This window comes from Chinchilla lanigera, unplaced genomic scaffold, assembly GCF_000276665.1.
Source record: "Chinchilla lanigera isolate Chin_1 unplaced genomic scaffold, ChiLan1.0 scaffold00004, whole genome shotgun sequence".
Lineage (NCBI taxonomy): Eukaryota > Metazoa > Chordata > Mammalia > Rodentia > Chinchillidae > Chinchilla > Chinchilla lanigera.
Genome location: NW_004955405.1, coordinates 30,753,795 through 30,763,353, shown reverse-complemented (window position 1 = coordinate 30,763,353; position 9,559 = coordinate 30,753,795).

Here is a 9,559-nt window from a genome sequence, read left to right as displayed (position 1 = left end):
GATTGTCCCATCCCTCTTTTCTGCCCTTGTATATTGGGAACATTGAGGGCACGTTCATTTTTGTAGTTTTAGACTTAAGGAAAAAGGACAAATTTTCATGACTTTTCAAGATCAAGGGAACCACCACATCCAAACCGGGTGTAGAGACTTTCCTGGAATGGTGAGTAGTCCTGTCACTGGCATTGGATGGGACTTTCATGGGGTTATTTGAGGGAGAGGGGGGTGAGTCTATTTTATGCATGAAAGGGAAGAGAAGAAGTAATCGGAGCCAGAGGGCAGGTTGTACTAGGTGGTATTATTGTTTCCAGTTATTTATTTATTTATTTTTGGAGACAGGGTCTCTCCGTGTCATCCAGGCTGGCCTCAAATTCATGGCAACCCTCCTGCCTCAGCTTCCCAAGTGCTGGGATTACAGGTGTGCACCACCACACCTCGTTTCCTTCTCTCTTTTTTTCAGTTACAGTTTTCTACAGCAACAATGTTAGGTCTGGCTTGTGCCTTGCTGTGTCCCAAGAATGTGAGTACGAGTAAAGTATGTGATTTCTGAGTAGAAGCATTAAGGGGCACCTTAATATTTAGCCATGACTCTTTTCCTTCTACCGCAGTATGGCATATACCAGATAGATGCTCTACCTTTAGTTGAGATCCAGATGAAAGACAACTGCAACAGAACCACAGCAGATTAACCAGTATGTAATATAAGCAAAAGAGAATGCTGGGTTGCTGCAAAGCCCTGATATTTAATGTCCTCTGTTGTTGCTTTTTTGTTGTGCAATCTAAGTTATCCAACAATATGCCAATAGTTCTTTACATTTGTATTTGTATTTCTAAGCTGTTCCCATAAAAATCAAGAACAAGGTAAGAATGCACAATATCACCGTTACTAATATCATCTATGTAGTCTAGGAAATGCAATAAACAAAATGCATCATGTAAACCTGGAAAGAAAAAAGTAAAAGTTTTGCTGGTAATATAACTTTATAACTGATAGCATCAAGAAACTCTGGTAAAAAAACACACAGAAGTTTTTTTTAAAAAATTTGATAAACTCAGTGGATACAAAATAAAATATAAATCATTTACTTTTTCTGTCTGAACAATACCCACCTAGAAATGGAAATGAAGGACAGATTTCATTCACAACAGTGAAAAAAATCATAGAAAAGAATAAGTTACACAAGAAATGAATAGCAAAATCTACTGAAGAGCAAGAATATGATCTGAAGAAGTAAAAATCTAGTTATGTTCTTTAAAAGGCAGGCATAGTGGGATATGTCTGTAATCACAGCTACATTGAAGGCTGCTAATGGATTAAAGACTTTAAGGTTACAGGATTAGAGTGGAGTGGCAACCTCATTGGCTCTGGGATCTTCCCAGAGACTTGGTGGGGCACACTTCTTGCTGGGTCAGGAAGGTGTTGCCCTGGGGCCTACGGTTCCATGCCCCTTCCTCTTTGGTGCTGTTCCCTTGAGAACTAAGGGTTACCACGAACTAAGCAGATTGGCTCCGCCATGCCCTTCTGACTTGCTGTTCCTGCCTTGGAGTCATGGACTGCCGAAAACTATGGACTGCCGAAAACTATGGACTGAATCTCCTGAAACTGTGAGCTAAGTTAAACTTAACCTTCTTTAAGTTGTGGGTGTCAATTACTGGGACCCAGCACCAGGAAAGCTTACAATTACAGAGGCTAAGGCAAGTTAGCCAGACCCTGTGTCAAAATTTAAATAAATAGGGCTGAGCATGTTATTCAGCAGTAGAGAACTTGCTTAACAGGTACAAGGTCCTGGGTTTAATTCCCAGTGCCATTTAATTCTGAGAGAGAGAGACAGACAGACAGACAGAAAGGGAGAGAGGGAGAGAGAGATCATCAATAAAAAATCTATTCTCCTGAAGATAACATTAATTTAGTGCAATAGAATCTCAGCATTTTAATTGGATAAAATACTTTTAAATTAATGAGAAAAGAATAGTGGTATTAAAGCTACTTAAAATTTAGAATAATTAAAAATCTACAGTATTGGCACAAGAGTACTACAAGATAAAAAAATGAATGAAAACTAGTAGAAAGCTCAAAATTAGATTTTAATGTATCTGTATGTATGTAAGACCTGATAAAGATGGTATTTCATTGTGAAGTTTAATTAATAACCTCATCACAGTTGAATTTACTCCTGGAAGAAATCCAACTTGAGCCTCTACATTAATTCTAAAAAATGAACTCCTAATGGATTAAAGATTTAAGGTAAAAGTAAATTATTTTAGAAAAAGTTAGGATACTGTCTCTATACCTAGGGACTGGAGAAATCTCTTATTAAACTAATTCCAAAATATGTATAAACTACACATATCTCATATATGCAGACATAAAATTTTAAAGTATTGTTTATGACTCAAGAGACACCAGAAACCAAGTCATCAGGCAAACAAGTTGGGGGAAATATTTTAAATTCATATGCTAGATAAAAAATTAGTATCTATAATATACAAAAAGCTCTTTCACAATAATATAGTCAATGTAATAGCCAAATGGGTTAGCAATGTGAACAGGCAATTGTCAGAAGAGCAAGTAAGATAAAATGTTCAACTTCCCCTAATAGGCAGAGACATGGAAATTTAAATTACCATGATGATATCCACCAGAGTGGCAAAAATAAAAAGTGCAATAGCACCTATTATTAGCAGAGATGGGATTCAGGACAAGGGTATGCTCATATGTCACTGGGGGAAATGTGAAAAAGCAATTTATGATTTCTGTTAAAAATTTACATGCACATACAAATCAACCCAGAATTTCAATTTTAGGACTCTAAACTAGAAATTAAAGTCCCAGTATATAAGTAGATATATACAAGGGTGATCATAGCAACATTATTTTTAATCATAAAAAGCTGGTAGCAAACAAAAATTCATTAATAAAAGAATAGCTGGATGAATTGTGATAATCCTTACAGTAGAAAATTATGCAAGAATTAAAAATTAATGACCTATATTATTTGACCTGGAGGAACTTCCATTATATATTAAGATACAGAAAACTCTATGTCACCAATCCCTTTAAAAATGTGTTCTTAAACACTGCATATATGTGCATAAAGACATATACATAGTCTGTTTATATACAATCACACCTATGTGTACATAACGCCTACAGAGTTACATGAAAAGAATACTCACACAGAAAGTATTGCTTCTCAGAAAGGTGGATTTCAGGTGACTTTCACTTTTTTCCTGAATGGGGTAATTTCTTGCAATGAATGTGTTCCATTTGTGTCAGTAGCATCTTAGTCCATCAGACTACTGGAAGAAAAAAGCTACAATGGGTAGCTTATAAACAACAGAAGGTTATTTCTTTCTACTCTGGAGACTAAGTTCAAGATCAAAGTGCTAGCAGGATCTGGTGAGGCCCATAGAACTGCTTACTAACAACCATCCTTTCTGCCTCTCTCCTTCTGCCATCTTTTGCTGTGTCCTTACGTGGCACAAAGGGAAAACAAGCTGTCTGGGGTATCTTTTATAAGGGCACCTATAGGGAACCCTTCCTGGTCATTGTCTCAGTCGGGAAGTTTATATTTGCAATCCCATGGAAAAATTATTGGAATCTTCGTGAGTTAATTCCAATCTACAACTTCCAGGGCAACCCATGGCAAGAATGAAGACACTAAGGCATATCTGTAGTTGTGGGGAGCCAAGGGGGCCCTGAGTCCAGCTAGGCTAATGGCTAACCGGAACCAAGGCCTCAATCCAGGGCCAAACCTGGGCTTTATTAATTCATGAAGAAGGGAGTGGCTGGAGGATGCGTGACTGTGAGAATGGTGGGAAGTAAATGAGTGCTGTGAGCTGGGCTAGGTAGGAGGCCTGAAATCACCTCTGCAATATGCAAAGGGAAGGATATGCAGAAAGAGTAATCTGCATAACACAGTCTGAAGTAATATCTAATGTTTTGGGGTCGGTGCTTCAGCTCTGATGTGTAATCTTTTATGCCTTGGGAAGCCATAGCCTCTTATCTCGAGGCTCAACCCCAGCCAACAGCGTGGAGCACGGCTCTGTATCCCGCCCCAGCTCACATATGTTTTTTGTGGGGGAGCCAGGTGGTGCAGAAACACTGCTCCATCGCCTTGCTTCAAAGACTACACATCGGCACCCTGGCTGGACCGATTTGCATTGCCTAAAGCCAATTGAAGGGATAAAGAGCATTCCTAGCCAGCTCTGCACACATCAGTATATGGAAATAGGGCCAGGTTTAGCCAAAATGGAGATAACTGCTCTTCTTTCAAGAAGAGTCGTCCACATGGTCCTCCACAGGCACTAATCCCAGTCATGAGGCTCCATATTCTTGACCTAATAAGTGGCCAAAGATCCCACCTCCTAATGCCATCCCCTTGGGGGTTAGGATTTCATCTTATAAATTTTGGCAGGGCACAAATGTTCAGGCCATACCAAGGAGGAAAAAAAGCAATAAATCTTTCTCCATTGTAAGGAAGAAGAAATTGGACAAATACTGAAAGCTATATGCCTGCATTGGGATGGCTTAGCATTATCCATAAACTATAAAAACCTGTAAAAATATAAACATCTAAAATTAGGTTTTGGTTAGATAAATTATAACCCACCATGAAAATACTATCAAATAGCTATTTAAAATTATAAAATCAACATATATCTATTGACATGTAAAATGGTCATTCTTATTGTTAACAAATACGAAAATTATTAAAGAGCATCAATAACATATCATTTAGAAGGAAAATACACTTTATGTGTGGATGTTTACTTGTATGTCCCTATAGAAATCTGTATTTACCCAAGTTATAGATAAACATTTTGCAGGATACACACCAAAATATAATAAGGTTTAGCTCTCGGTGCCACACTTACAAAGTGACTTTATTTTCTTGCCTTTCTTTTCTAATCTCTCTGTATTACATTTGTGACTCATATGAACAAAGAAAATACTGAACATTCCTTTTCTCCATCCATTTTCCTTTCCTCTTTTAGGCTGATCATTCTTTAGTTCCTAAGGAAAAGAAGAATTACATAAAAAGGAACATTTTTGAAGATCAGATCTCCTCCCTAGAATTTTTTGTTTGCCCTGGAATTTAGCTCTCATTAGAGGAGATGGAATTTATTCCTTATCTTTATTTCTCCCTTGCTGTTAAACTCTAAATCAAACTTGGAAGAGGCAGTGCCAACTTCATTAGCTCTAATCCATGGCTGCGTGCCATTAAGATTAATATTTTCCTAGGTTTATTCTTCCTACCCCTCTCCTCCCAAATTTTCCATGAACTTAGCGCACTGATGTATTCCTGCCCGTAGGGAGTGTTTGTGAACTAGATGAGAAAGACAGACTTGTCACTCCAAAGTCACAGCTTGTTTTAACACATTTGGGCTGATGAACCAATCTGACTACAACTGACTCCTGGCCATTTTGAAAAGGACAAAGGTTGGCCACTTTCACAAAAGTCCCAAATAAGGTGCCACAGGCCCTAAGGGAGCTTATAAGTGAGGAAGGAGTTCCAGAAATGCTTTTGAGGAATGGCCGCGGAGGAACTGGGCTTCCTCCCAGCTCAGCTCTGGCGACAGAGGCTTAGTTCATCTGGGACCAGCTTGCTGTTCATCTCTTTAGACCCCAGTGATTTGGCCAATCTTTCCTCCCATCTGGATTTCTCGTAAGACTCAAGTAATACATTTATTTCTCAATTCATTGAGTAGTTATTTCCTACAAGTGCTGGAAAATCTTTAAGTCCTTATATAAAATCCATTTTCTCTTAAAATATATTAAAAGCAAGGGATATGCTCTGGAAGCTTAATTTTTTGTGTGTTTCATATTAATGGGGAGAACAGTTAATGGAAAAAGTGAGTTATGTAATAGGGACCAAAAAGCAACCACTAGATAATGTTTAATCAAAATGCAGACAGCATGTGGTTATAAATAGTAGCTGTGTTTAAAACACTGCCATTACGGGGATCTTGTATATGAAGTCTTTGTCAGACTCAGTGATGCCCAGGTTTTGCACTTTCTTTAATCTTGAGAGAATTTTAATGAGTTATTTTGAACTTGCTAATGTCTGTATTTCATTCGCCTTTTATAAAACAGGCTAATAATCTCCATCTTTTACATATTGATGAGCTTTGATTTCTTTTTCTTCTACGGGGCTTCCCTGTGATGTGAACTAATGATTTCTAGTCACTGTTTCATGTGGAAGTTGAAAGTCACCTAGAAAACACACAAGCTCATGTAGCTTGAACAGTGTAGCCATTAGGAGGGAAGGCAGTGACGGTTGGTACCGTGCCAGGCATCTTGCTAAGAGTCGCTTTAAACTATTTGCACTTGATCCTATTCTATGTTGCCAGATAAGGAGCCTTTCAAAATTTTGGCAGGCATTTTAATCCCACATTATTCTGAAATTTGCATGTAAACACTTATAGACAATGTTAATTTGATTCAGACTTAATATTGTCACTGGTGACTTTTAAGTATAAATGAGATTAGATTTATTCTTTCCTAACTGCTTACCAAGTTCCAACCTGAGAGAGAATTCTTGGTTTAGAATCCAACTTTTTTTTTACATAAGTGTCTTATATGTTATTTTTAATGGACGTATAACATTTGTACTCATTCATGGTTTAATACATGGATACAATGTGCAGTGATCAAATCAAGATAATTAGCATCTCTACTTCCACTGTCTGTGCATCTGTTGTAATAGTTGCCTCTTCCAATTATTATTTGTTTTTGTTTTTTTTCCGGAACCGGGAATTGAACTCACGACCTCGTGCTTGCCAGGCAGGCGCTGTGCCGCTGAGCTAAATCCCCAGCCCCGCCTCTTCCAATTATACACAGCTCCTGTATGGACTTCTTCATTTAGATGGGCTGTAGGGTGTTTGGTGGGTGGGTGCTTTGGCTTTGGTTCTGACTGAGCACTGGTGTGCCCTCCGTGTGATTTCTTCTGCTGTAATCGACATCAGCAGCACCTATGAGTACTCAGTGGTCTAGACTGCAGGTATTGAGGAAAGTGATGGTCCGCCCTGCAGTAGACATGACTTATAAAGTGTGGTCACAGGCCCCACAGAGGCAAGTGGCAACAGTGGCGGCCGCAGGGCTGACACGGGGGCTCCAGGACACCATGGAACATAAGCACCAATTATGGTATCTCTGGGTGCAGCCTCCATGATGTTGGCCACACAGGGTGCAGAGGGACACCTCACTCCCCAGTGGAGGTGAGCGCTTGTGGAGCTGGTGGCAGCCATGACTCTGGGAAGTGCTGGCCTTACGCAGGTGCAACCTCAGGCCCTGTAGCTGTATCTACAATGCAGAGCCATGGGTTGTCGAACAGTCTGTTCTAGGGCCCTGTCAGACAAGTGCCGGTGTGCCACAGCTTCTTGTGGTGGTAGTGGTGACCCCAGAACTGTGGGCTGCAGAGCCCCTCCTTCTACCCTAAGTGCGGAGCATCAGTGGTTCCAGGGCTTCCGGAGCAGCAGCTATGATGAAGGAGCTGCCCTAGGGTGGGATGCACTCGAGCAGCGGCCCTGATATAATGGCATCGTGGTGTAGCAGCTTGGGCTCTGGGTGGAGGTTGCGGGTGGCGGGGGAGGGGCAAGGTGAGTTTCTTCTCTGGAGCAATGCACATGTGCAATCTTCAAACTAGTGTAATGCCCAGGAGATCCACGGACTTGTCCTACAGTTCACCCTTTCAGTCTGCAGTGATGGTAGGGGTCCTGGGCCTTCCTGCTTACCTTTCCCAGAAATGCAGTTCCCACCGCACCACCCAGGGAGCCAGGGCTGCAGTTGCAGCGTGATGTGTCCTTCTTTGGGCTGCTACTGGTGCCATTTATGGCTCCTGTCACTCCCTTGCTGAGTCCCAGGGCTCTCCCTTTGTCGCTTTGGTTCTGGAAAGCCTGGGACCCCTCTATTCAGTTATCTAGGGTCCTCTTTCCCACCCAGCTCTTGAGCTGAGTGCTAAATCAAGCTGTTCAGGGTCAGGTCTCCAGTAGCTTTATATTGATATTTCTACTAGGGAGTGTTCATTCTCTACCATTCTTTGTTATTTATATTTCAATAACATTTTACAAAGTATAAAAGAGGTCAGCTCAGCCTCCTGAGATGACCAGGTGTCTTGGTTACTTTTCTCTCACTGCTGGGATAAAATATCTGATGCCCAAAATTAAGGAAGGAAAGGTTTATTTTGCTTACAGTTTGTGGAGGTTTCAATCCGTACTTGGCAGATTATAAGGCAGAGTGGCACATGGCAGAGGGCTGCATCTCAGGGTGGCAGAACACAGCTAAGCAGCAACCACACACCAGGGTGGAATGTCCCAAGCACCCTCTTCCTCTCCCTTACATATGCAAATTATCCACTCCAGGGCTGGTGTAGCTCTCATACCCATAATAATCAAACTCTAAAAGCCTGCCCCGTGGTCACATGAGGCTTTGGAGGGGACACACAGACATAAACCATAACACCAGGGTTCTGTATTCAGGTCCCAGGCTCTGTGGGTTAACAAAGCTGGTGCCTATCCTGGAGGAGTTTGCGTTTAGGGTATGACATCTGGAAGGATGTGGAAGGGAGGAAGAGCAATGGGTCTAAGCAAAAGCGTCTAAGCCAAGAGAGGCAAAGTCAGCTGCTGGGTAAGGAAGGATTGAGTGGTGTGTGTGTGCGTGCGTGCGTGCGTGCGTGCGTGCGCGTGCGTGTGTGTGTGTGTGTGTGTGTGTGTGTGTGTGTGTAGAGGTAGTAGTTTCCCCAAGACAAAAAGACACAGAACAGGGGAGCATTTTTTAGGGGTTTTAAGGCATATCAGCATACCAGAGTGTTTTTAGAAAGCTATCATCATGTAGACACCAGGATCTTTGGCTGTTAGTATAAAATAAATTACTTTAAGCTTATCCTGTATATTTATTTTTCAGTCAATGCCTACTCTCACATTTGCTTCAGTACAGTAGATTTTGAACTTCTGCACCAAGACCCACATATCTATTACCACTCATGAAACACATCTATACATTCCTAACTGAAATCCAAGTTCTGCAAAGCCATGATTACTGTTATTACAGAGGATACTGTAGGATCCTCACCTCCCTGTCTCTTCTTTTGAATTTCCACACATACTGGTGGTGACACACCAAATTCACCCCAGAACTTACCAAGGAATTGCAACCTGCTGAGTCAAAATCATGTTTTGGTTCCAGCCTGGAGTCCAACGGCTGCTTGGTGGAGTGTAGCTCCTTTAAACTGCTACACCACTCAGCCCAGCACCGGCCCTTTGCCATTCTTGACAGCAAACCCTGTCCACAAGGCAGCCCCTGACTCATTTCCCCTCTTCTCTTTCTCATTGTCCCTTCCCCCTACCTTTATCAGCCACTCCTTCAGCTCATTCTCCTAGGATTATCTTATTTGGTGTTGTGGTTTAGCTCAAGAATGTTCTCCAAAGCTCCATGCTGTCAGAGGCAGGGTTTTCTGAAGGTGACTGGATCATGGGGTGCCATACTAATTGGTGAGTTCATTCACTGGGGAGTTCAGTGGCTGCATGTGTGCTATTGGGAGGAAGAGGCAGATCCCTGCAG